Source organism: Protopterus annectens, chromosome 3.part1 (assembly GCF_019279795.1).
Source record: "Protopterus annectens isolate FY-2018-M chromosome 3.part1, PAN1.0, whole genome shotgun sequence".
NCBI lineage: Eukaryota > Metazoa > Chordata > Ceratodontiformes > Protopteridae > Protopterus > Protopterus annectens.
Window position 1 is genome coordinate 517,521,231 of NC_056732.1, and position 27,103 is coordinate 517,548,333.

The window sequence follows — 27,103 nt, forward strand, 5'->3', positions numbered from 1 at the left end:
AAGTCTGAATCCCTGAGACTAGTTACCTTCAATAATGCTTTACATGGAAACCTACTTGATGGTGGCAATCAGGGGGCCACTTGACTGATTTGAAGACTGCTTTGATGGAAGAACAAGGGCAAAAAGGGTAAATGATTAGACTTTCATGTCTGATATCAGATAATGACTTATTAAGAAACTATACAAGCTTAGATTAATGTTTTATAATGGGTTATGCAAAACAACTTGTTAATGACTTACATCTGCATGTATGTGATAATAGGAACAATTTGTATAGACCCATTATTAATTATTCCATTTTTGTTCAGCGTTTTATGCAATTTTACCCACAAAGTAAATTGAGAATTTGGTTTGTCACTTTATTTTTCTTAGATGCCTGTGCTATTCGTAATATTATACTAATTGTCTCAGAGTGTTTTGCACAGAGGGGCAGTTGTTGCCAATATTGTTTTCAAGAAAGGGGATAACATCAAACAAATGACTAAGGCCGGTAGCAGGGCAAACATAAATTTTGGTAGGATGAGTAAATGTGGTGCATGTCACCAATGCAGGTTCATTTTTAATGCGAGTAACACTTCAGTCTGCTCTTATTGCAGCAGTATTAGCTGCCCAGGCAATTTTAATTGTAACTAGATCCTTAGTATATTTGTCTCAATGCACTTCATATGATGCGTTTTATATAGGGAAATCGGAACATCTTTGAGCATTGTAGGGATATTCATAATAACAACAAAAATAACACTTTTTACAAGTATACTTAGGTATATACTTCTTTTAGAAAGATTATATTTTTTATTCTTGATAAGGTTTTTACTGATCAATGGGGTGGTCCTTGGAAAACTTTTTTGCAACACAAGCAGTTGGCATGGCAACTCAAACTAGATGCTTGTTAAGAGCTAACAGCTTATTGGTATGTGCATTTATATTTGTATTTCTGTTGTACTTATTGCATTTTTTAACTTTATTCTTGAATAAAGTTATCAGTTATGTCATATGACTTGATCACATGTATATTGGGTTCATTACATATAGAGTGATGTGTTTTTACAATTCAGTTTTGAAAGTGCCTAACTAAATTGAACGTGTTTTGATTAATCACTGTTTTTCATAGTCTTCAGAACCTATCCGGTGTAGCTTTTTTAGATAATGCATAGAATTAGTTTGATTTTTGGTTTTAATTTCTCTAGCCGGTCCGGTATTTTTTGGTAATTACCTCTCAAGTTCTTTGCTCAAAAATTCTGCACAAAGCCAAAAATGATGGAGAAAAGAACAAAAGTCCAAAGTCAGGGACATTTTCTAAATATCACTCTAATTCACTTAAGAAATTAACAGAACAGTGGATTTTACACAAACATGGACTTTGTGACCAGTAATGTATATGAAACTCCGACGTCCAGCATTTTTGACTGACAGCAATCCTCAGCAATTTACCAAAAAATCTTAAATCTTATGAGGGACAACATGAAAACATGAGGCAAAAACAGGGACAGTTGAGTACACTTTCTTATCCTGTCATCTTTTATTCACTTAAGTTAGCAGAATAATTAGGAACCAAACTAGAATAACGTAACTCTTCACCTCAGGAGGAAAGGAAACAACCTGCTCTAGAAAGATCTCTCAAGATCAGTCCAGGAAGGAAAACACCTGAAGAAAGAGAAGACAGAGAAGACTAACCAATGGAAGGGGATGTTGGGTACATCTAAATATTAACGGTGTAGGAGCGTCGCTCCTTCTATGAGGATGTACCACGTCCCTAGCACCTGTATCCTCGGGTTCCTCCTGGAACAGACTTGGAGGAAATGTCCTAACCAAACTGGCCCTTTTTGGAGAGAGAAAGTCTAACTGCATGATGGAGACCTTGAAATGAGGCGGGCCCAAGACAGTAGCTAGAGAACGCATCAATCAATGTGCTCCCTGAACCTGGCTGCAGAAGTGACTCATAATGGGAGAAGTGTGGCCTTTCGGTTTGGTAAATGCTGCTTCTGGCTGAGAATGTGCTTTCGAGATAGAAGATGACAACCATCTGCCTGAGAGTGCTGCAAACTGGATCGTGCTATCCTGTTTTCTCTGCATAGAGCAAATTTAGAGGTCCTATCTGGTATTGTTTAGTTTTCTGCAAATGAAATTGTAGCTGATTTCCTGGGTGGACCATGGAAAAAGCTTGCTCAAGTTGCTGTCAGTGGAAATTGGGAAAACAATTGTGTTCTGATGGATCAACAAATATTGGTTTGAGACACAACTTTTCTGGAGAAAGGACGGGTTTAGTTGGAGAGAATACATTGACTCCTTGAGAAAAAAGGATCGTTTCGCGAATGAATAGTACCTGAAAAGAGAAAAACTTTCCTGCTGAAGTGACAGCCAGCTTCTATAAGATAGTTTGCCCTCTACATGAAAAAAGGAACATAAAGGATTTAGTTAAGGTCCCGCCAACATTCAAAGAACATGAAGCAGGCAGTTGGAAGGGAGGATATCTTATCCCAACCCAAACAAAAACTGAGAACAGCAGGCGATAATCTAAATGACATAGATATAATGAATCATGAAAGCCCAGAATGATACTTGCAGGAGGATCAATCTTAAGAACAAACTTAGATTCAGAAAGGACTTTGAGAAACAATACTAGAAAAATAAAACAGAGGAACAATGAAACAGTAAAGGGAGGAAATCCAAAGGCATAATGCCGTAGAAGAAAAGAACAGACCAAATGCAATGGACAGACCCCAGGATCAAAAACTTTAAAGAAGAAGACACTAAAACGTTCCCTGACTGAATCAGAAAAAACAATAAAGAATGCTATTAGGAAGGAGGATCAATCTAAGGCATGATGCTGAGGAGAATGGAATGGCCCGTGTGCTGCTGAGGCAGCCGGTGGATCAATGCGACCGGGCTACCGAAAGGGTGGAGGAAGAGAACGCGGAGAGGTGACGGAAGCCAGGGCTGACTAGGGACAGCGACTGTCGAGGCAAGGGCAGTACCGGAAATGGACTCCTGGGGCCATGAGACCGAGCAGCCCCTCAACTTGTGAATCACTCTGAATGACATGAAGGGCCAAGGAGAGGAGGAAAAGCCAAATACAAGAGTCCCGGAGGCTCTTATGAAATGGGGTCGGAAAAGGTTGAAGGCCTTAGTAAGGGGAAAGGGTGAGGTGTAGGGGAAGATCGCAACAAGGTGTGCCCACACTTAAAGAAAACCAACAAGGGATAACACTTGCAAGAATGACCACAGCCAGCATCGAGGGACCAAGAGTCTAGCCTGGGAGGGCATCAAGAGGTTCTGCCAGCTGATGTTGATGAGAGTCAGGGGATGTGCAGGAGGGTGATTGCCCACACATGTGACTGAGTTTCAGAAAATGCTGAGGGCCTGGTCCCAGAGCTTCTGTAGGATGTGGTCGGGTTCCACGGACCTGAGGTCCGCCCATCTGCCAAAAATAGTTGATGAAGAAAAGCCGCTGCATTGGCAAACGTTAAAAGGTGAGTCTCATCTCCACCGCATTGATGTCTCCCGTCCGTGATGGGCAGATACCTGACCATGCTATCCCCGATCAGATAATGCCCCCATAATGATGTGGCACCTGGAGGATAGTCGGGCTGAGCGTCAACTGGGCGCTGGGAGAAAGGACACCGGGTAGAGACCAGAATTCGATGGGATGGGAAGGACGTGGGGGATGGAGAAGTTCATACCGACGGTGGCTGGAAGATTTCGTGCCTCAGATCAGATCCTCATGGGAGACAATGAGTGAATAACATCCAGAATAACAGAGTGGCAGGAAGCCACCGTGGTAGGAAGACAATCCAGTGTGAGCAGAAAGTAAGTTAGCCTTTAGTAACAAAGAAGCTTGACTGAAGTTGCAATCAACATCCATCCTGTTAGAATCACCAGAATCCTTGATCTGTTGCGTTGGCTATGTCCCCAGTGGTGTTTATCTAATGTGCGCCTATAAATTTGAGCAGATTCAACTTCCCATTGCAAAGTAAGCTTCAAAATTTCACTGAAATCCAAAACTCTTGGATGTAGTCAGAGATCTTATTTTGACGGTGGAAGAAAGTGACACCTGGTGGTAAGTTGAGGAGCCAGTCTGTCCCCTGGAAGGTTTGACGTGAACTTTGACGGGTGACCTGAGCCATGACCATAGCTGAAACACCTGGAATCCTTCTAAGGTCAGAAAGAAGGCCTGGGGCAGGCTGTGTATTGAGAAACACCCTGCCCGGCCTGAAGCCGAGGCCTGGCTCTGAACCAGATGTGATGTGACAACTGCCTGTGAATCAGTCCTGCTGCTCTAAGGGCTGAAAGGGTCTAAAAGGCAGGAGTCAGTTAGCGTCGGTAAGAAAAGCCTGACCATCCTTAATCTTGCCTTTTTGACAGAATCTTTCCTTCTTGTCCGTCCAGGCGTCCTTCTCAGGGTCTTGAGAAATCTGAATTAATCTCCCGTCCTTCTCCTCCGGAGACGTCGGATCCTGACTTGGTTCGCCTCCTTCTCCACAAATCTCTTTTCCAGGAGCTGAAACCTCCTGGGTCTTTAAATCCTCCTGACCCAAGGAATCCCTTTCTGGGATGGTTAGCGGACCCGACATGATGTCTCTGGAACCGGACCGGATGAGCACTGAAACAGGCGCACATATCGGGGTGTGAGGGAAATCTTGTTGACATGAATACCCCCCAGACTGCCTTGCAAAAATCAGGGATAGCTGACCTCAGGGTAAATCCAGGAAGCTCTGACTCAAGGCCAGGCCCCGGGGTCTCTCAGGAGGGAGGACCCCTGTTGCTGGGTTACCCGGACTCCTTGCCTGCACTCTAGGGAGTGCCGTCTGTGACCACGTGAAGCTCTTGGGGCCCTGGGTGATATGGAACTACCCCCCTCCCCTGGGGCCGTCTGGCTGGTGCCCCTTGGGTCCAAAATTCACTCCCCGCCCAAGTTATGGTCTATGGCTTGGTGGGGGTGGTCAAGGTATCTCGCCTGAGGTCCTTGTACCCTGGAAACACACCTCAAAGGAAGGTATCCTTGAAGGATGAGTTGAAGAAGGGGTCCGCAAAATTACAAAGCTGCATCCAGGCTTGAAAGCTAAGAGTAACCTACAAAGCTGCATTCAAGCTGCTGCCCTATTGGGCGTGGAGGGATAATCAGCCCTCTGGTGGGCCTTTCGCAGCCTTCGGCAATATAGCTGTGAGGCCGCCTTTCAGAGTCCCCAGGCAGAATTCGCCTGGACCACTGAGAACATTCCTTCTGAGAAGCAGCCTCAGAGCCCGGTGGGTGACAAGACAAGTTCAGCAGTTCCAAGAGCAGAAGGAAAGAAGAGTGCAAAACCAAGTCCTTAAAGGTCCATCTAATGAATCCCGGTGCAAAAGTATCTGATCATAGCAGTCCATGGTCCTAGAATCCTTTCTTAGAGGCCGCCGCCATGGCCATAGATCCCAAGCAGAGACTCCTTGGCCCTCCTTCTTAACTGCTCTGTCCGAGGGCATGAACCAAAACCACTTGTTTGTCTGGTGGCCGGGAAAACAGAATCTGGGACAGCCTCGCCGCCCGAATTCTCCATGGAATCCTGCATTCAGTTATGGAGGAGCCCAGGAGCCGCCTTGGGGAGGATACACCTGCATAAGTGGGTCGGGATCAGGAGCCGCCAGTGGAGGGACAGGCCTCCTCTCGGAGGGATCAAGGATCGGCCAATTCCGAAAAGATGAGGAGCCAATATGGCTCTGAAAAAAAGACATCCTCAGAGGGTGAAATGGGTGAAAAGACCCACTCTCAGAGTGTGTGTACAGACCCTCCGACTCATTCTTCAGGGCTGTGTCCTCTTCTAACTCAAGTCCTTGAATGAGGGGATTCACCTGAGGGGCGGAAACCCCCTTGATGCCTGAGCAAGAGATTGGCAAGACAAGTTCAGGGATCGCGGGCAAGAGGGAGAGAGGCAGAGGATGGACCATTGACGAGGCTCAGAGTGGGAGGAGGGAGGGGTCACCCTCAACCTGGCTCAGGACTGAGACACTCCTCATCACCTCCCTCACTCAATTAGTAAAATCCCGAGAGGGAAGACTCGAGAGTCATCCTCACTGAGGGGCCAGCTCGAGGAAGCCCGGCCCTCGAGCGCCCGCCCGGACAAAGGTCCGATGCCACCAGCCCCTCGGGAGGAGGGGACGCCATGACTGCCCGGATCCCCGAAGGAGGCGACCCAAGACATCCCTCGAGTCAAGTCGAGGGGGTCAAGGAGAGGAAGAATGCCGCGCCGAGAACAATGGAAGTCGCCCGAGTGCCCGCCCGCTGTCTGTGTGGAGAGCTCCGAGGAAGAGAAAGCTGTGAAGTGTGGTGTCGTGAAGAGGAAGTGGGTTATGAGGGTGAAGCAATAGCGAAGTGCCTGCGCATTTTAACAGCCCCCTGCGGCATTGGCTTAAGATGCCTGCGACACAGTCCTGGAGGTACTCTCCCTCGGTCTGGCGTGATCAGGCGACAAAGAGGGAGAGAAGAATCCGAGCTCTCATATTTCTCCAAACAAAGAAAGAGGACTTCGGGACGGGTCTAAACCAGAAGGGGGACCCGGATCCAGATGCGTGGGAGTCATCCGGCGAAGTCCCTAGATTCCAGCCGGCGATGCCGGCTCGACAAGGGCCGGCTACAATGAAGTGTCGGAGTGGGAGCTCCAGCCCGAACAACCCACTAAACAAAGGAGAGTAGTCGGAATTCAGCGGCTTAAACCTCGCCCGACGGAGCCGGAGCCTGAGCCGAGGCGGATCCGATCTGCCCGAACCTTCAGTGGCTTAGCTTAGAAGCTTTGGTGCTGTAGACTTTTCAGAGGGAGAAAGAAGATCTTACCTAAGCCACGGAGGATCAATTTATTCTTCCTTTCCTGCAGGACTCTCTACAAATTCATTCCACAGAAGTGGGGACTCTCTGGCTAAAAGGCCCCAGCAGGAATTGCAGAAGGCCCTGCAGCTCGTCAGTAACAACAGGCAGTAGCACCTTTCTGACAGCTGTTCTTGGAGACCCTGAACACTTCATCCTTCCTTTTCTTTAATCCTCAATGTTCCCACAAAACACACACATAAACACACAAACACACACAATTAATCCCCACACACAGGCACACAGGTAGGGATTAACCAATGTATTACAAGCTTAGCCAAACTGAAAAGAGAACTTAAATTTTTTTACTTTAATAAAAGATTTAATAAAGTGGGAAGGTGGGTTGAAGAAGGATGAAAAGGGAAAAAAAGGGGAAAAGGGGACTAACTAAGCTTTTGACAATATCAACTTACCTTCACAAACAAAGGAGACTTTTTTTTGGCAATGAGCTAAGCTAGAAGCAAAGCGCCTTGCATCCAGTCTTGCATCATGGGATATAGGGTTGAGGTAAAAAAAGGGTCAAGCAAAGCAAAGCAAGTGCCGAGTTGGAGCCGAGCATCCAGCAAGAATGAAGGCGAGATTGACAACTTAACATCTGTGGGTTTTACATAAATATGCATGTTCTAAATAATACGACTATAACGCTAATGCCTGGCATCACTGACTACAATCCATTGTACCAGAAATTAAAAATTTTATGAAAGGCAGGGTGAAAATATCAGGAAAATCAGGGATATTTAAGAAATATGCCTCCTTTTTTCTGTCATCATGAAAAATACTCTGAATAAAGTGCTCTTATGTGGGTGTCAATCATCCTGCATCCCTATAGCCACATCACAACTTGTGCCAAATATGTCTTAATCTGCACAATCGCCACAGCTGCCATATCAAAAGTAGGATAATTTTAATCTCTTTGAAGGCTTATGTGTATGGTAGCTGTATTAAACTCCAGCCAGGGCAAAAAAAAAAAGAGAGAGGAAGGGAAGAACAGACATAGAACCAAAAGTAGGTGCAGTTCAATTTCTTGTACCTCGTATTCTAAAGCTGGCACAGAAATAGACTTTTAGATATAATTGTAAAGTCAGCCAACAAAGTCTGAAAATCCTAAACATTAGGGTGGCCAGCTCTGACAAAAACAAAATTATGCTCCATAAAATAATCTGGAAAGCGTACAAGAAGGTGATGCAGCAGGATGCTGGGGAGACATCCAGTCTGCAATTATACAATCAATCATCATCTATTTAAAACAAGGATGTAATTTAAAGGGGAAACGTGCATTGTTTCTCATTAGAGGTGGAATTAAAGTTAAGAATTGATGGATCAGCTGCACAAAGAATATGAAGCACAGATGCAAAGTCTCTGGGATGCATGGAGGTCTTACACATAAAGATCCTGGCAAAGCACATTATTTATTTATTCATCACTTTTTTGCCAGGATAGTCCAACTGAACATGGCCTCTTTTCAGCAGAAGCCGAGAGAGAAGAGCACTACACAAAAAACATATGATTACAGAACATACATGTGATAGCAACAGCATAATCCAGTACAAAACAAGTTGAAAATCATAAGATGTGGAAAACAGGAAAAGTAGATCAAGGAAATGGGAACTATTTGAAATGTTGGGACTTGTTAAAGAAAGTCCTGAAACATGGAAACTAAATGGCCAAAAAAACAGACTTACAAATATCAAGTCCGAGATTGCAATTTCACAGACTATTCCCTTTTCTCCAAGGTATGGCAATGTCAGAGTTGGTATAAATGAATAAGTATATAGATACATTTGGGAGGAGGTGTGGCAGACCTTCACATTGGGGGCACAGGGGGCTTGCCCCTTGCAAAAAAAGTAGTTTAAAGGAAAAGAGCGGTGTTCAAGATTCTCTCTTCTGGATGTTCGATATTTTTTTTTTCTGGTCTGTTGGCACTCAGCATTATGAATGCCAACATTTCAATAGGGAACCCAAAGAAACATCTAGTCCAATGATTATCTACCTGAAATACAACATTTTTACTATAAAAAAGGAAGAAGTTAAAATGAAGTTATATACTTTCCATACCATTCCATCTGTGTTGTCCATTTTCATTCTTCCTCAACTACTGGGCTTGGATCCAATCCTCAGATCTGACTCAGCCGTTACTATAGCTCATGGTAACCTAAAAGCTCTCAAGCTCCTCCCTACCCACAATGCACCAACCCCAAACATACCACAGATCTTGTTTGCTAGAGGACATAAAGTAAGAGATATTAATATCATATTCCTGACAGAAGAAGTCATTAACTAGAGCTCAAAATAAGGCACAATGGTGCACTTATATACTCTCATTCTTCCAGGATTCAATCATGACAAAGGATGAGAGGTGGTGGGTAGGGAGTTAAGGAAGAATGAAAATGGATAACACAGATGGAATTTTATGGTATATACTTAACTTCTTTATCTGATGTTGTCAATTTTCATTCATTCCTCAGCTATTGGGACAGAGTCCTCAGCTACCTGAAATCCTGGGTGGACTCGAAGGAAGGATATTCTTGAGCACAGTTGAACCAAATGTTACTCTTCCCCTAGAGAATAGAACTAGTTTGTAATGAGTAATAAAAAGTTGAGGGTTAGTCCAAGTTTCAGCTTTATATATATTGTGAATGGAATGCCTAGATAAAAACATTGACGAAGCTGCCATAGATCTAGTTAAGTGAGCTCTTAAAGTCTTGGTAATGAGATACCCAGTTTATTGTAGACAAAAGATATACAGTCATTAAGCCATCTTGCCAAAGTTACTTTTGTAACTGATTTACCTATTTTGGATTCCGCAAAGAAAATAAACAGTTAATAAGATTTACTAACTTATTTTGTTCTGTGTAAGTAGAAATGTGACGGTCTATGAACACCAGCAGATGCAACACGTATGCTCCTTTGTTTTCAAATTTTGGAAAGAAGACATGCAGACTAATGGACTGGCTGATGTTGGATTAGGAAGGACTGATGGAAGGGTTGGTTTGTAATGTTAATCTATCCCTATGAAAAATCAAGTAGTGAGGTTTAGAGGACAATGTTTAAAGCTCAGAAATTCTTCTAGCTGAGGTAATGGCTACTAGAAAGATTGTTTTCCAGGTCCAGAATTTAAGATCACATTTTGCTGCTGGTTCAAAGGGGGAATGAATTAAAGCCTGTAGTACTAAAGTCAAGTCCCATGGTGGAGTAGGGTCTTCATAAGGTGGTCTCAACAGAAGAGTGCCTCTTGAAGACGTTACAAAGCTTTAATGAAGCAAGGGAAGCATTCTCAAATCTGATATGGATGTTAGAGATTGCTGCCAACTGAACTTTAATGGTCGAGGAACTAGCTCATTCATTGAAAATTGTTGCTAAAATTTAAGGACACTGTACAGGGGCTGAAAAAGTGTCAATATGTTTTTGATGAGATGAAATAACAAATCATTTCCATTTACTTCTGTAAAGTTTTCTCTTAGAAGCTTTATGTGATGACAAAAATATATGACGGATAGGGGATGAGAGCATAGGTTGTCTGGCTATTAATGGAAGTGGAGAAACCACGCTGTCATATTTAGGGTTGGGATATGTGGGTGAACTATGCCAGTGGGGTGAGACAGGAGGTCTGGAGTTGCATCCAGAATCCAGAGTGGATAAAGTAGATGAGGCCAAAGAAAAGGGAATCAAATCTGCTGAGGCCAGTAAGCTGCAATGAGTATTACTTTGCTCTTCAACCGGGCAGCTTTCTGTAGGAATTTGGGAATTATGCGGTGTTGGAGAGTAGGCATAGAGAAGACCTGGGGCCAATCATGAAGTAGAGTGTCCCTCGATGATTCCCTCAGTGCAGGATTTAGGGCAAAGAAGCTGATGTACTTGTTGTATAGGGGATATGCAAATAGAATGCAGCAAGGCTGGCCCCATTGATGCAAAATCATTTCTGTAATTTTCATGTTGAGAGATCACTCGTGAGGTAGTAGAATCAACCAGCTCAATTTGTCTTCTATCACACTGGACTTCCCCAGAATGTGCGCTGCTATGAGAAAGCGGTTGGAAGAAATCGCCCATTGCCATACCCTGAGCTGAGGGCTTCTCGACACAAGGAGTACGACCTAGTTTCCCCTTGTTTGTTGTTGTACCAGACTATTAACATGTTGTCTGTCTGAATCACAAGTCCCAAAAGAGACAGTCTTGGAAGGTCTGCAACATTAAGAGCACTGCTCTTTTTTCCAGGACAATGATATGCATATTGAGGTCTACTTCAAAAGAACGAAAACTCACTTACCCAAATCTCTAAAGACAGAGAAGATTTCACCGAAACTTTTAGTTATGTACTCACCATAACTTTAGATGTTTGGGATCCATCTCGCCTACATTCTGTACTGATGGGCTCGGCTCCGATTCGGCACGCTTATGCTATAGAGCGAGGCCTTTTATTGACTGAGCTATCTTTATCCCAGGATGCACCACCACTAATCCCCCAGATCTTGTTTGTCTGCATTCATGCACACAAGCACAACTGTTTATATAACATTGTTAGATGTTTCAAGATGAAACAACAGGATTCGGACCTTCTGATATCCTCTGATCTCCAAGGAAGGGGGAAGGAGGGTGGGTTATTAGGAATGTAGGCGAGATGGATCCCAAACATCTAAAGTTATGGTGAGTACATAACTAAAAGATGTTATGTGATCCTATCTCGCCTACATTCTGTACTGATGGGACAGCGTCCCTAGCACCTAAATCCTGGGTGGCTCATTGGAAAACACTCCTGAGCACTGTGGAACCAAATGAAGCTCGTCCTCTAGATGCCACATCCAATTTGTAGTGGGAAATAAAAGTGTGTGGGAAAGACCATGTAGCCGCAGCACAAATGTCACTAATGGCAAGCTTAGAATGAAAAGCTATCGAAGTAGCCATAGCCCTTGTAGAATGAGCTTTGACAGAGGTGGTAAGCTCTTTATTAGAATAAAAATAAGCTTGAGTAATACAGTCCCTGATCCATTTGGCAATAGTGACCTTTGTGACAGCTTTGCCCAATTTATTGTCTGCAAAGGATACAAACAACTGATCTGTTTTCCTTGTTTGTTTGGTCCTGTCTAAATAAAAAAGTAACTGCCTGTAGACATCTAGTGTGTGGAATACGAATTCCGCTTTGTTAGAGTATTTTGGAAAAAAGACTGGAAGTTCTAACGATTGTTGTAAGCAGAAACTAGAACAAACTTTAGGGACAAAGGAAGGATTTGGCCTGAGGGATACTCTGTCTTTGTGAAAAACCAAGTACGGGGGTTTTACTGACAAAGCTTGAAGCTCTGAAACTCTTCTGGCAGAAATAATTGCCACCAGAAAAGCTGTCTTCCATGATAGAAACTTTAGATCACATGTAGCCGCTGGTTCAAAGGGGAAGGAATTCAAGGCGCATAACACTATATCAAGATCCCATGGAGGTGCAGGATGAGAAATCGGAGGTCTTAATAGAGCAGCACCTTTCAAGAAGGTCTTACACAATCTGTTGCTCATTAAAGGTGGGTCTATGGATTCGTGAAAATTGGAAATCGCTGCCAATTGTACCTTGATGGTAGAAACTGAAGAGCCTTGATTGAAGAGAGAAGTTAAAATTTTAGTACTTCTGCCACGGGAATAGAAATGGGGTCCAGGCCCCGGAGTTGAGCCCAAATAGCAAATCTTTTCTATTTGCTAGAATACAGTTTCTTTGTAGCAGACTTATGGGCCGAAGATAATATGTGTACAACATCTGGATCTAATGTATGACTCCTGACTATAGTCGGAAGAGGAGGAGCCAAGCCATCAATTTTAAGGTGTGTAGGGACTGGTGGAATAGTCCCGACTGATGAACCAGTAGGTCTGGGATCTGATCCAGGAACCATGGACCTTCCAGAGCATATTTCCGAAGATAGGGAAACCATACTTGACGAGGCCAGTAAGGAGCAATTAAGATCATTTTGCTCCCCAAGAGAGATGCCTTTTGAATCACCCTGGGAAGGAGAGGAACTGGAGGGAAGGCATAAAGCAAGCCGGTGGGCCAAGGACGGACTAGTGCGTCCATGGGGCTCTTCCCCGGAGCCGGGGTTAGGGAGAAGAATTCTTTGCACTTCGCATTCAGAGGAGTCGCGAAGAGGTCGCAACACGGAACTCCCCATTTGCTGAAAATCTGACTTGCAACTGTCATATTCAGAGACCATTCGTGAGGAGAGAGGATGGTTCTGCTCAATCTGTCGGCTATCACATTGGACTTGCCCGGTATGTGAGTAGCCACTAGGAAGCGTTTGGTCAAGACTGCCCATTCCCAAACTCTCATGGCTTCTCTGCCAAGAGGATAGGATCTGGTCCCTCCCTGTTTGTTCAGGTACCAGACAACTGACATGTTGTCTGAGTGAACAGCAATTACGCCCTGAGAGAGATAATCGTGAAGGGCTTGAAGGGGCAGAAGTACTGCCCTCATTTCTAAGATGTTGATATGAAGAAGAGTCTCTTCCGGGTGCCATTTGCCTTGGACTGACCTGCCCAGAGAATGCCCCCCCACCCCATCTGGGAGGCGTCCGTGGTCAAAGTGGCCGCTGGAGGAGGTAGAACAAAGGGTCGTCCCTGATCCAAATTGGAGGGCACTAGCCACCAGCGAAGGTCCCGTTTGCAAGATTCCATGATCCATATGAGGTGACTGAGAGGGAGTTCCTGAAAGGACCACTGAGCTGAAAGAAGCCATTGGAGAATTCTCATGTGCAACCTTGCCAAGGGGACTAGAAGAACCGTGGCGGACATGGATCCCAATAGCTGCAGAACCATCCTGGCTGGAGCTTTGGACCTGGGAAGTAAGGCTCGAACTTGAGTCTGTATGGTTTGTATTCTGTCTGCAGGTAGATAGACCCGCATTCGGTTTGAGTCTATCTCTACCCCTATGAATCTTATTCGTTGAGATGGCAGCAACACAGACTTTGGCCAATTGAAGGTGATTTCAAGGGAACTGCCCAGTGATATAGTGGCTTGAAGGCTCTGCAGTACTAGATGCCTGGAGGTGGCAGTTAGGAGCCAGTCGTCTAGATACGGAAACACCTGGAATCCTAGACTTCTCAGGTGAGCAGTCATGACTGCCAAACACTTGGTGAACACCCTGGGGGCTGTGGTGAGACCAAAGGGCAGCGCACGGAACTGAAAGTGACTGCCTCCTAGGCTGAAGTGCAGATGTCTCCTGGACGCTTGATGTACCATGATATGGTAATAAGCGTCCTTGAGATCTATGGAGCACATCCAAACACCCTTCTCCAGCAATGGGAGAATGGTTTGTAGGGTGACCATTCCGAACTTGGACTTTCTGACTGAACGGTTTAGGATGCTGAGGTCCAAAATGGGCCTCAAGTCCCCGGTCTTTTTTGGCACCAAAAAGAATCTTGAGTAAGTCCCTAATCCGATCTGGTCTGCGGGGACTGGTTGGATGACTCCTTCTTGCAGCAGCTTTAAAACTTCTGAGGCTGCAGTATCCCGCTGACTGGGTGGCGGGTCCGGGATTTTTTTGGACTGAGTGGAAGGATGAGAGAATGGGATGGAGTAACCTCCGGCGATAATTCGAAGCACCCATCGGTCCTGAGTGATACCTTCCCAGGCTTTTAGGTGCTTCGAGAAACAACCCCCGACTGGCTCCGGAGCTGCACAGCCGGGCAATCCCTCAGGGACTGTGAAAGGTTGAAGAGCCACGAAAGGACTCGCGGTCTCCAGTGTTGCGAGGGCCTCTGCCGCCTCTGGGACGGCGCCTTCCGGAAAAATTTCCCCCTCCCCTGCCTCTGGAAGGGGAATCCTCCTGCTGAGAGGGGTAAGGCTTCTGAGATCTACGGAACCACATTTTCCCTCCTCTTTTAGCCTTGGGATAAGGCTGAAAGGGAGTGGAAAATTGTGCCCCTACGGCAGTCAGAGTCTTACCCTCCTGTTCACAGCGGGTCAGTGTGTCCTTTACCTTGGGTCCAAACAGGAGAACCCATCAAAGGCGTCGGCAAAGGAAGACTTAAAGGCCTCCGTGAATGACACAGGCGGAGCCAGGCTTGTCTCCGTAGAGCAATGCCTGTACTGCCGCTCTACTCGCCCCTTCGGCCGCATAAGAAATGAGCCTCATGGACGAGTTTGAGATGGACGACATTGTAGCCAGCTGAGAGCCAACCGTCTGGGCCAGCTCCTCAGGCAGGTTACCCAAGAGGGTATCGGATAGTTCTTTAATCAGATCCCTCTGAAATCTGGTAAAGTGCGTAAGGTAGTTCAAGGACCTCAATGTAAAGGCCGCTGAACTCAGGGTGCGCTTCCCGTACCAATCCATGCTCCTAGACTCCTTATTAGGAGGATGGACGGACGTCGAAGCCTTTGCTACATCTTGCTGGGTAGCAGATGCCACCACCAAAGCATCTACAGCCACACCTTTAGTCAGAAACTCTTTTTCAGGGGGTGCCAAGAGGAACTTATTCGGACGAGCAGGCACCGGTTCCACAGAGTCTGGGTGTTCCCGCACCCTTCAACAGATCAAATCCAAGAGCTCATTGAAGGGCGGAGACACCCAGGAGGCGGAGGGCTGAGCCCCGAAGGCCTTCAGGAACACCGACTCATCAGCAGAGGGAGGTTTGGACTGCCAGCCACTTCGTTGTTTTAGGGCTTCCAGGATGTCTGCAAAGGAGACATCATCCGAGGATGACTTAGGGGACCCCTCTGCATCATCGAGATCAGTGTCTGATGTAAGAGACTCATCAGGGGAGTCAACGTGCTTCCTCTTGCACAATCTCTTCCTGGGGGGTTCTTCCGAAGAGGCTTCAGAAGGACCTCCAGGAGGGGGAGAAACCCCAGTGGGGGTAACCTGAGGCCCCGGGGCTCCGCTGTCTAAGGACAGGGGGATTGCCAAAGACCCAGTCTCGGTATGCAGGGAAGGAGCTGGGGAAACCGTGGAGGTAGCCAAGGAAGATTTGGCTAACGCACTCCTCATAGCCCTGAAGGTGGGACTACCAGAATCCTGGGAGGGTCCCACCTCTGTGGCCACGACAGTGGACGGCACTCCCGCCGCCGACGCACCAAGAGGGAGACTTGGGACTGAAAGCATCAATCCCGAAGCCTCCCCCCCAGGGCCGACGGAAGAAGTCTGTGTACTGAACTCCGACCCAAGAGCCGGAGTTGGAGCAAGGGTCGGGCCCGACCCTAAAACCTCCACCGGTTCCACCAGCACCACCTCCAACGGTGCCGAAGCTGTTGGAGGAGGAACCATAGTAGGGAAGTGGACCATCGGCTCTGAAGCCGAATGGGCTGGAGCCGAAACTAGCTTTTGGAACACCGGAGACTGGAAGAGTCTAAGGAGCACCCTGTCGATGTCCGAATCAGACATCTTGGATGATCTAGAGGATACCGATTGGGCCCAAACCGATTTCTCCATCGGCTCCGAAGGACTCGGGGACCGGCTCCAAATGGACTCTACCACTATCGGCTCCGAGGGAGATCTCAAGGCAATTTCCTTCGGTGCCGATAAGGACTTCGCCCGAGGGGAAGAGTCTGAGCCGGTAACCCTTATCGGCTCCAATATCAGTGGAGCCAATGAAGGTGACCCGCCTCTCGATGCCCCAGTCCTCGGCTCCGAAACCAGAGGGGTCGAGGCTGGAGGCATCGAGGCAGACCGTTCCGCCCTCGGCTCCGAAGTCCATGGAGCCGATGGAGAAGTCTGCTTAGATTTTTTAGCAGTCGGTTCCGACTGACTGGTCGGAGCCGACACTTTCTTCTTTTTTGAAGGAGAAGGAGAGGAAGATAAAGCCTCCTCGAAGGATGGCTTAATTAACCCCTTCAGGATTAATTTGTTTTTCCTCTCCTGGAGGACTCTTGATGAAAAGGCGTGACACACGCTACACGATTCTTGTAGGTGCTTGGCGCCTAAGCAATAGACGCACGAGGAGTGGTCATCCGTTATGGACATCTTAAAACCACACCTCGTGCATTTTTTAAACCCGGAGGGTTTGTGTTCTTTTGACATGGCCAAAATAGCCAAAACACAGTTGTCTGCAGCAAAAAGAAAGTTTGTCACAGTATATATATATATATCTTATCTTTTTTTTTTTTTTTTTTAAGTACAAATACAGTACAACGAAAAATTATACAGAAGAGAGAGAGATAGAGAGTCAAGACCCTCTAACTTAAATGGGTACTTGACCCACTAACAAAAAACCAAGAAGTAAAAGCAACAGGGGAAGGCCCCTCTAACTAAAACGGGAAACCTTCCCTTTGCGAAAAAACACAAATTCTCAACAGGAATATCAAATACACACTCAAAACACAAGAATAGCTGTTAAAACAGCTTTTGGGTTCAAAATCAGCAAATTTCTGACAGGAAAAGCCTAAATAAATTAGTACTTAGCCCAGCCAAGTTGAGACCACGTCTATGCTTGTAAGCGGCAAACGAGATCTGGGGGATTAGTGGTGGTGCATCCTGGGATAAAGATAGCTCAGCCAATAAGAGGCCTCGCTCTATAGCATAAGCGTGCCGAGTCGGAGCCAAGGGATCGGCTCCGAGCCCATCAGTACAGAATGTAGGCGAGATAGGATCATATAACATCCACAGTTTAACAAAAACTTGGAGCTCCAATAAAGAACTCAGGGAAACTAACCACTTATCCATCCACATAAAAAAATATACACCAAAGCAAATCACACCCAACCATGTTTGGGACTTCACCCCCATACCCCCTTAACTAAATATGCCAACTCTGAAATCAGACTACAGTGGAGAAAGGAGCAAAGTTCGCCTTGGTGGCCAAGTGGTTCCTATCCCACAGTAACTTTCTGGTGTTCAGACTGTTCATTAAACTGTGGTTTCAGTGAAGTCATTTAGGTCTTTAGAGATTAGGGTAAGTGGGTTTTCATTCTTTTGAAGCAGACCCGCATATTGACCTCTACAGGGAGATCAAGTGCCTTGGACTGTTTTCCCCAGGAAGTGCCCCCCCCCACCCAATTTGGGATGCGTCCGTGATCACTATGGCCTTGGGCTGAAGGAGAATGAAAGGACCACCTTGTAGAACCTGATCTGATCGAATCCACCAACAAAGGTATTTCTTGCATGCCCAAATGGTTCTTATTTGGGCTGATGTTAATTGATAAAGAGTTGACCATTGCGTTGCTAGCATCCACTGAAGAGTTCTCATATGAAATCTTGCTAGATGAGCTAAAATTAAGGCAGCTGACATTGACCCCAAGGCTTGAAGAATCAACTGTGCTGAAATTTTGGTACTGTGAACTATTTTCCTGACCTGAAATCTGATAATTTGCACTCTTGCAAGAGGAAGAGAAGTTGTTACTGATACCGTGTTGAAAACTGTTCCTATAAACTCCAGTATCTGAGAAGGTTCTAACTGAGATTTGCTTAACTGACTGAAACTCGAGACCTACAGATGATCATATCTATTTTGTGAAAGTGGCAAACGAGATTTGAGGTATATTAGGTGTTGGTGCATTGAGGGTAGGGAAGAGCTTGAGAGCTTTTAGGTTACCACAAGCTATAGCAGCAGCTAAGCCAGATCCGAGAATCGGATCCAAACCCAACAGTTGAGGAATGAATGAAAATTGACATCAGATTATTAAGCTCTGTCCTATACATTAATACAAATGTAATAACTATCTTGTAAGTATAGCATAGTAAACAGAGAAACAACAGGCATGATATAGCATATTTTGCATACCATAAGAAAAAATAGTTGACACTATGTTCTGACATTTATATGCAGTATGGAGGCAACCTGCATAGGTGTAGTTAGCTATTCTGGTGCATTATGCTGTCTCCCAAAATGGCACCCCCTCAACTTTAAGTTGAGGAGCAAAAAAAAAAAAAATCCATTCCTCTGACTTGAGGAGGAGCAAACCTTTTGCTACAAATGTAACAAGTGAGTTGCTACAGTATAAACAACACATACAGAGCAGTGAAGACTGCAAATCCAATAAAATGGCATTCAGAGATGAATGCCAATCTGCATAAACTGATCAACAGCTATCAATAACACTCCTAACACCTTGTGCCTGTGGCAGATGTCCCCTTTCTGCACATTTTGCACATTTGCTGTACAGGAGGCATAACTTTTTCCATACATGAAGAAAACAACTGACCAAGTTATATTAAACATATATTAGAAAGCCAGAGGGGCAAGCATTTATTATTTATTTGTTCCAAAGTAGCCAGTTGAGTTAGGTTGTAATACAACATTTTAGGCAAAGGGGTGAGTTACGGGTTTCTAGATCAACTAAATAGAACAGATACAGAGTGCATCTGCAAATCTTCCTACTTCAAGACACCATGAGAAATGTAAAAATAACTTCCGAAAATTAGAAAATAATTTTGCATGACAGCTAAGAAATGTACAGTAATATTTTTCATAATACAGTCAAGCCAAGAACCATGGATGTACGGTTTCACAATTTTATTTTTTACTTTTTGCTGGGACTCCACAGTACTACAGCATTATTACCAGCTACTCAGCAGACCCCAGTTTCTTCTAATTCTAGATGGCATCACCTTGATGGGGTCGGAAGGAGAAGTACATCTGCAGTGGTGGAAATCAAATCACACTGACTCCCAATTCTGGTACTGCCGCCTGGGTAGGGCCATATTATTGGAGTGAGAAGGGGAAGTGAATCTAGCAGTGGTGAGAAGTGAAGAGGAGCCACATTGTCTGTAACATCATATAAGTTGCTTGTACCAGAGCTTTTTCTAATAATCCCTACCCACCAATGATACACTGGGCTTACATTCCATAAAGATGTTCAAGGGGACCACAATGAACCTGTGACACCCATGTACTGGCCCAGTAATCAAGGAGCCTCAGTCCTCATCACTAACACCAGTGAGAGGTGTCCACATTGGGAAGGATAACAAATACACACACAGTAAAGTAAAATTTCCCTTAAGAGCACACACAGATCACAGTCAGTCTGGGACTGGTTTCTCCCTTTCTCTCCAGATCCCCAATAAGACTTCCCACTGGCACAGCTATAGGGTCCAGATTTCAGCCTAGTGGTCAAGCTAAAACCTCCAGCACCCTCTCCGTCAAACCAGTGCTTTGTGTCCCTGCCCAAGTAGATGACACACACGCACTTTAAAGTTTGATTTAGATACAAACACAAAGACACTCCTGAGGAAGGCTGGCACAGGTTATCCAGCTGTTCCCCTGTTCTGCCAGGCTATAAGGTAGTAATCACTGCCACCAACCACTAATACAGCTACAATAAGGCCCTTCCCAAAGGGTGACCAATCTCACTGTATAATATCACTGTTACCCAAATAGTAAGTGTGACCCAGGGCTAAAGGTATTGGAGTGGCTTGGACAGTATCACTATATACTTGCAATGTACTCTAGAGCTTAAAGTATCTCTACACAAAACAGCTGCAGTTGAAATGTTTTAAAATATTTAATAATAAATAAAAACACAAGGCAATACTTCTTACTACACAGTGCTAGTCAAGAGTGCAGACATCTCAGGAAAATGCTTAAAATAATACTGTAGAATAGTTCTGACATAAATATATAAAACAGCTAGACTTAACTTACTATTTTCTATCTTTTCCTAATAGCAATCACAGTTCTAAATAAACTTACATATAGAGCAAAAGCAGAGTACTGGGGAGTTGTTGTCAGCTTTAGACAAAATCCAAAACACTCTCTGTCAATCTCTGAGACAATCTTTTAAACTGACAATACATCACTGCTGCCTCATTTTAGATTACATCATTTTTCTCTGGTTCCCAGGCTAACAGAAACTCAGAGTTTAACATAGCTTTGATCTTGCACCTGGTCAGGAAACCACAGCAATTAATGACATTATATATGTAAAATCTAGCAATTAATGCTGGTCTCAAAACAATAGAAAGAATCTGCTGGTCCAGACATCACTGCTCCGAGCTGAGATCGAACAGTCATACAATGCTTGACTTATCAGCTTTCTTCCAGCATAGTGCAATGTTGTTACATTTTTGACGTTCAATATTTAACACAATTTTCTTATATTTAAGAGAATAAGCCTTTGGCTTATATTAATATTTACATACGACAGAATTAGCTACAAAATTCTATCTAGCTAGGATGGCAGCCTTCACATATCACCCCCCAAGAGAAATCAAACTAGTTTTTCAAGTGACCCTTGAGAAAAGTTGCTTGAGAGAGTTAGGTCTATCTGAGTATACCTTACCCCATTCCCTGTCTTGAGAGCCCATCTGCATTGGTATTGCTAATCCCACTGTGGTGCTTCACTGAGATATCTTATGCTTGCAACCCTAGGCTCCATCTTAGCAACTTGGCATTTTGCTGGCTGGCTTGGTGTAACCATGTTAGGGGATTGTGATCCGTAACTACAGTGATTTTTTTTCCATACAGATAAGGCTGAAGTTTCTGCAGTGCGCACTCTATGGCTAGACATTCCTTTTCTACAGCTGCATAGCATTCCTTCCTGGGTTGAAGCCTATGACTGAGATAAACCACTGGGTGCTCTTCTCCTTCTGAAGAAATCTGGCTAAGTACAGCCCCCACTCAATGTTTCAAAGTATCCACCTGCACAACAAATTCTTTGCTGTAATCTGAACTGGCTAACACAGGGGGTCCTCCCAAAGCTTCTTTAAGCTTCTGGAATGCCTGCTCACATGCTTGGGTCCACACTACCTTATCTGGCCTGTTTTTTCTTGTCAGATCTGTGAGGGGAGCAGCTATGGTACTATAACTGGGGACAAACTTTCTGTAGTACCTTAAGAGTGCTATCACCTGCTTTTTGGTAACAGGTGCAGGCCATGCCTGAATGGCTTCCATTTTGGTAGGTTCTGGCCTGATCTTACCACTCCCCACTTTATGTCCCAGGTAGGAGACCTCTGCCATACCCACTTGACTTTTGCTGAGCTTAATGGTCAACCCTGCCATCTGTAGTCTGCCCAGCACCTCCATGGTATGTTGAAGGTGCTCTTGCCAGGAATGGCTGTAGATGGCAATATCATCTAGGTAAGCAAGGGCAAACCCTCCTGATCCTGTTAGGATATGATCTACCAGCATCTGGAAAGTTGCTGGGGCATTTTTCATCCCAAATGACATCTTTGAGAACTCATACAAGCCAAAAGGAGTCCAAAGGCTGACCTATCTCTAACACTGGGAGTCAAGGGCACCTGCCAGTAACCCTTGGTAAGATCAATGGTGGTAAACTACTTAGCCCCACCCAGCTGCTCTAGGGCCTCATCTGTCTTAGGCACGAGATAAGGATCTGACTCTTTGTGACTATATAATTTCCTGTAGTCCACACAGAACCTGGTAATGCCATTCTTCTTTGGCACCAGCACCAGTGGGGAGGCCCAGGGACTGTTGGACTCTTGAATTACCCCTAGTTCCAACATCTCCTGTATCTCCACCCTCAGGGCCTGTTTGAATCTCTCAGTAACCCTATAAGGGGCCTGTCTAATAGGCCTTTGGGGTCCTGTATCCAACTGGTGCTGCACCAGGTGGGTGCACCCTGGTTTCCCAGTGAACATGTCCCTAAACTCCTGTAGCACTGCTCGGATTTCTCAAACCTGGGTAGGAGATAGCTGCTGGGAAATTGCTACCCCTTCCACTGAGGTGTCAGCTTGAGAATCAATGAGGAGATCAGTCCCCAGATCTCCCTCAGACTCCTCTGCACTCCACTGCAAATACTCAGCATAAGGGCCTCCCTATTATGGTAAGGTTTCATCATGTTAATATGGTACACTTTGTGCCCCTGCCTCCTGCCTAACAGTTCTACCATGTAGTTAACATCACTTACCTTTCTTACCACCTTGTAGGGTCCCTCTGAAGCTGCTTGCAGCTTGTTTTGCCTGACAGGAATGAGAACCATTACCTGCTGCCCTACAGCATATTCCCTAGCTTGAGCATTCCTGTCATACCATACCTTTTTCTGTTATTGGGCTTCTGCAAAGTTCTCCTAGGCCAACCCATGAGTTCCCTGAGCCTTGTCCTGAGGTTTAGAACATATGCCACAACAGACCTCTTGTGAGATTCACACTCACCTTCCCACTCATTACGAATTAAATCAAGAGATCCCCTCACCCTATGCCTATACAACAACTCAAAGGGTGACAACCCTGTGGATTCCTACGGAACTTCTCTGGAAGAAAAGAACAGATGGGGCAAATATTTGTCCCACTCCTCTTAAACTGGTCTGCAAATGCCCATAGCATGGACTTGATTGTAGAGTTTAGCCTCTCAACAAGACCATTAGTCAAGGGATGGTAAAGGGTGGTCATCAGGTGCTTCACCCCACAGTACTTCCACAGACAAGCCCGCAGGTCTGACATGAAATTGGCACCTCTGTCAGTCAGTATTTCTTTTAGGAAATCTATGCTGCAGAAAATCTCTAACAAAGCATTTATCACTTTTTCTACCTCAATAGAGTACAAAGCCACTGCCTCAAGGTATCTTGTAGCATAATCCACTACCACTAGGAAATACATTTTCCCTCTGGAACTTGGGGTACTCAGAGGCCCCACAATATCCATAACTACCCTCTGAAATGGATATTCAATCACAGGCAAAGGCATCAAAGGAGCTCTCACCTTGTCTCCTGCCTTGCCTGCCTTTTGGCACTGCTCACAGGTCCTGCAGTACCCTGTTACATCTCTGGAAATTCCAGACCAATAGAAGTTCTGCATAATATGTCCCTTTGTATGTTTTATGCCGATATGGCCTACAAAGGGAATATCATGGGTTATGGCTAGAAGCACCAGATGGTAGGCTTTAGGCACTACCAACTGCTGTATCCTCTCGCCTTCTAGCCCTCCCTCAGGGATCCACTCTCTATACAGTAACCCTTGGTCCCAGTATACAGATTCCCCTTTCCCCTTGAGAATCAGGTGCCCACTAGCTACCTGCCTCAGGCCTTGCAATTTAGGGTCTGAAAGCTGAGCCTGTTTCAACTCTCTCTTTGTAACCCATCCCAGCTCCCCTTCCACATGATGTCTGGCATCCTCTGACAGTGGTGCCTCACTGTCAGCCTGCGTACTACTACCCACCACTACCTTTGCAGTCACTCTGTCCAAAGGGAACATCAGCACTCACAAGCAGCTGTGACTCACCTTCAGTCTCATTGCTACAGAGTAGCTCCCTCCCTGAAGTAACCACCTCACCATTCCTGGCTGCAAGTATGCAGTCTGTCTGGGTCTCCCCCAGGCTACCAGACCCACATGCTTGTCTCCAAGCCTGACTGCATATAACTACATAAACACATGGTACTGCCTTATCAAAATCATTCCCTATCAGGACATCTGCAGGATGGTAGTTCGGTACCCCTGTTGTATCAAGACAACCTACTATTGGCATTTTGTATTTCCCACTTACTGGCTCTCTCACCATTTTTTCCCCACCTTGCCTGCGTGGACATATGTATGCCACATGGCCCCGCTGGTTGCATTCAAAACATTTAATCCTAGGTCCTGGACATGTACCTGGATTAGTGGCTTCCCCTACTACTGGCAGATTCTGTTGGGGCAGTCTGGGCTGCCCACTATGGGTTCCGTTAGACCCATGAGCAGTACTGGAGGTCCCTTCCCTGTGCAGGGATGCCTTGCTTGTTAGGTATAGGTCTCCCTTCTTCCCCAACTCATTTGAAGTAGCACATTGTTTATCAGCTAACCAGATCCTCATGTCCTCAGGCAAAGTGCTAAGGGCTTGTTCCTTCACCAAAAGGTCTGTCAGCCCTTCAAAGGTGGTGACCTGACATCCACTCTCCCACCTGTGAAAATAAGTGCTCGGTTCAGCAACATATTCACACACACTTTCATCTGCCTTGCGTCTATACTCACAAAACCTTTTCCTATAAGTTTCAGGTGTTAGCTTAAAAAATTCTAACAGACAATTCTTAACATTAGTATAAGCAAACAATTTGTGATCAGCAAGTTTAGACAACACAGTTACAGCTTTACCATGGAATAAGAGGGTCAGAAACCATACCTAGAGTTTGGTCAACGTCATACTGTTTACATACACTCTCAAATATATATGAATGAAACTATCAAAATTATCCCCCTCTGTAAACTGTGGAAGAAATTTACTAATCTTTTGTGCTTCTGGGGTCCGGTTACTCCCTTCCCCATTACCTCCATGACTCTGCTGAAGAGTCAGCATCTCCTTCTCATGCTGCCTCTGCCTCTCCTTTTCCTCAGCTTCCAGCCATAGCAGTTTCTCATTCTCCACATCCTGTATACGTCTCAGTCTCTCTGCTGTTTCTGTTTCCAAATGCCTGGCCTCCAACTCAAGTTTCTTTAGCTCCAGATGGATTTTTAAGTCCTCTGCAGAAGGACTGAGCTGTCCAGTCTCTGAATGTTGTACATCTCCACAGACAGTCTGATCCTCCTCCTGATTGCTGTTTTCTGATGCAGCTGTGAACAAAGCTGCAATCATGTCTGCCTCAGTTAGGTTTCCATGCATCAGTCCCTTAGCCTGGCACATCTGAGCCAACTGGCTCTTTCACAGCTTGTCGTACTCCTCTGCTGATATGCTTGCCCGCTTTCCCTGACTAAGCTAACAAAACAAATAAAACAATTGTGATCTGAACTCTGAATAGTCACTGCGTGGCTGATTTACAGTACAAAAACACCTTCAGTGATCACTGTACACAAGCTACAGGAATTCACTATTCACACCACTACAAGTCAATTGCCAACCAATTAATATGTGGTGTGGCTATCCCACTACTGCCAAAAATTAATATGAGATGCCTGTGCACTGGCGCAGCAATAAAGGAGCCTCAATCCTCACCACTAACACCAGTGAGGGGCGTTCACATTGGGAAGGATAACAAATACACACACAGTAAAGTACAATTTCCCTTAAGAGCACACAGAGATTACAATCAGTCTGGGGCTGTTTTTTTGCCTCTCTCTCCAGATCTCCAATTAGACTCCCCACTGGCACAGCTATATGGTCCATATCTCAGCATATTGTTCAAGCTAAAACCTCCAGCACCCTCTCTGTCCAATCAGTGCTTTGTGTCCCTGCCCAAGTAGCTGACACACACACACACACACACACACACACACACACACACACACACACACACACACACACACACACTTTAAAATTTGATTTAGCTACAAACACACAGACACTCCTGGAGAAGGCTAGCACAGGTTCTCTGGCTGTGTCCCTGTTCTGCTAGGCTATGAGGTAGCCACCAACCACTAATATCAGCTACTATAAGGCCCTTCTCAAAGGGTGACCAATCTCACCATGTAATATTACTGTTACCCAAATAGTAAGTGTGACCCAGGGCTAAAGCTATTGGACTGGCTTGGACAGTATCACTATATACATGCAATGTACCCTAGAGCTTAAATAATCTCTACACAAAAAGCCGCAGTTAAAAGATTAAAAATATTTAATAATAAATAATAAAAACACACAACAATAATTCTTACTACACAGTGCTAGTCAAGAGATCAGACATTACAGAAAAATGCTTAAAATAATATTGTAGAATAGTTCTGACATAAATATAGAAAACAGCTAGACTAAACTTACTATCTTCTATCTTTTCCTAAGAGCTATCACAGTTCTAAATAAACTTACATATAGAGTAAAAGCAGAGTACTGCTGAGTTGTTGTCAGCTTTAGACAAAATCCAAAATGCTCTCTCTCTCTCCCTCTGAGAAAGTCTTGTAAATTGATAATACATCACTGCTGACTCATTTTAGATTACATTGTTTTTCTCTGGTTCCAAGGCTAACAGAAACTCACAGTTTAACATAGCTTTGATCTTGTACCTGGTCAGGAAACCACAGCAATTAAATACATTATATATGTATAATCTAGCAATTAACTCTGGTCTCAAAACAATGGAAAGAATCTGCTGGTCCAGACATCACAGCTCTGAGTTTGAGACCAGTCATACAATGCTTGACTTATTAGCTTTCTTCCAGCAGAGTGCACTGTTGTTATATTTTTGACATTCAACATATAACACAATTTTCTTATATTTAAGAGAACAAGCCTGTGGCTTATATTAATATTTACAAATGACAGAATTATCTACAAAATTCTATCTAGCTAGGCTGGCAGCCTTCACAGAACCCACCCACCCATGAGCAGATGGTTCCCTCAAACTGCTGACCGTCAACACACACATCTGCAATACTGCTTCTATGCTTTGGGCATGTACCCACTCCTTAGCATTCTTCTACACTCCGCAATGACAGGTAAGCAAAGACTCATTATTTCTCTCAGCTCCAATAGGCACCTACAACTGCTAATAAAACACAGATCATCTGTGTCA

The 27,103-nt window shown here is 44.9% G+C and overlaps 1 protein-coding gene across 1 annotated transcript in view; it reads right to left on the reverse strand.

Annotated features, from left to right (window-relative positions):
* The window catches only part of LOC122798197 (tetratricopeptide repeat protein 21B-like), a 1,733,894-nt gene that overhangs the window by 68,353 nt on the left and 1,638,438 nt on the right, over nucleotides 1–27,103 (reverse strand). The gene's annotated exons all lie outside the window — the stretch shown is intronic.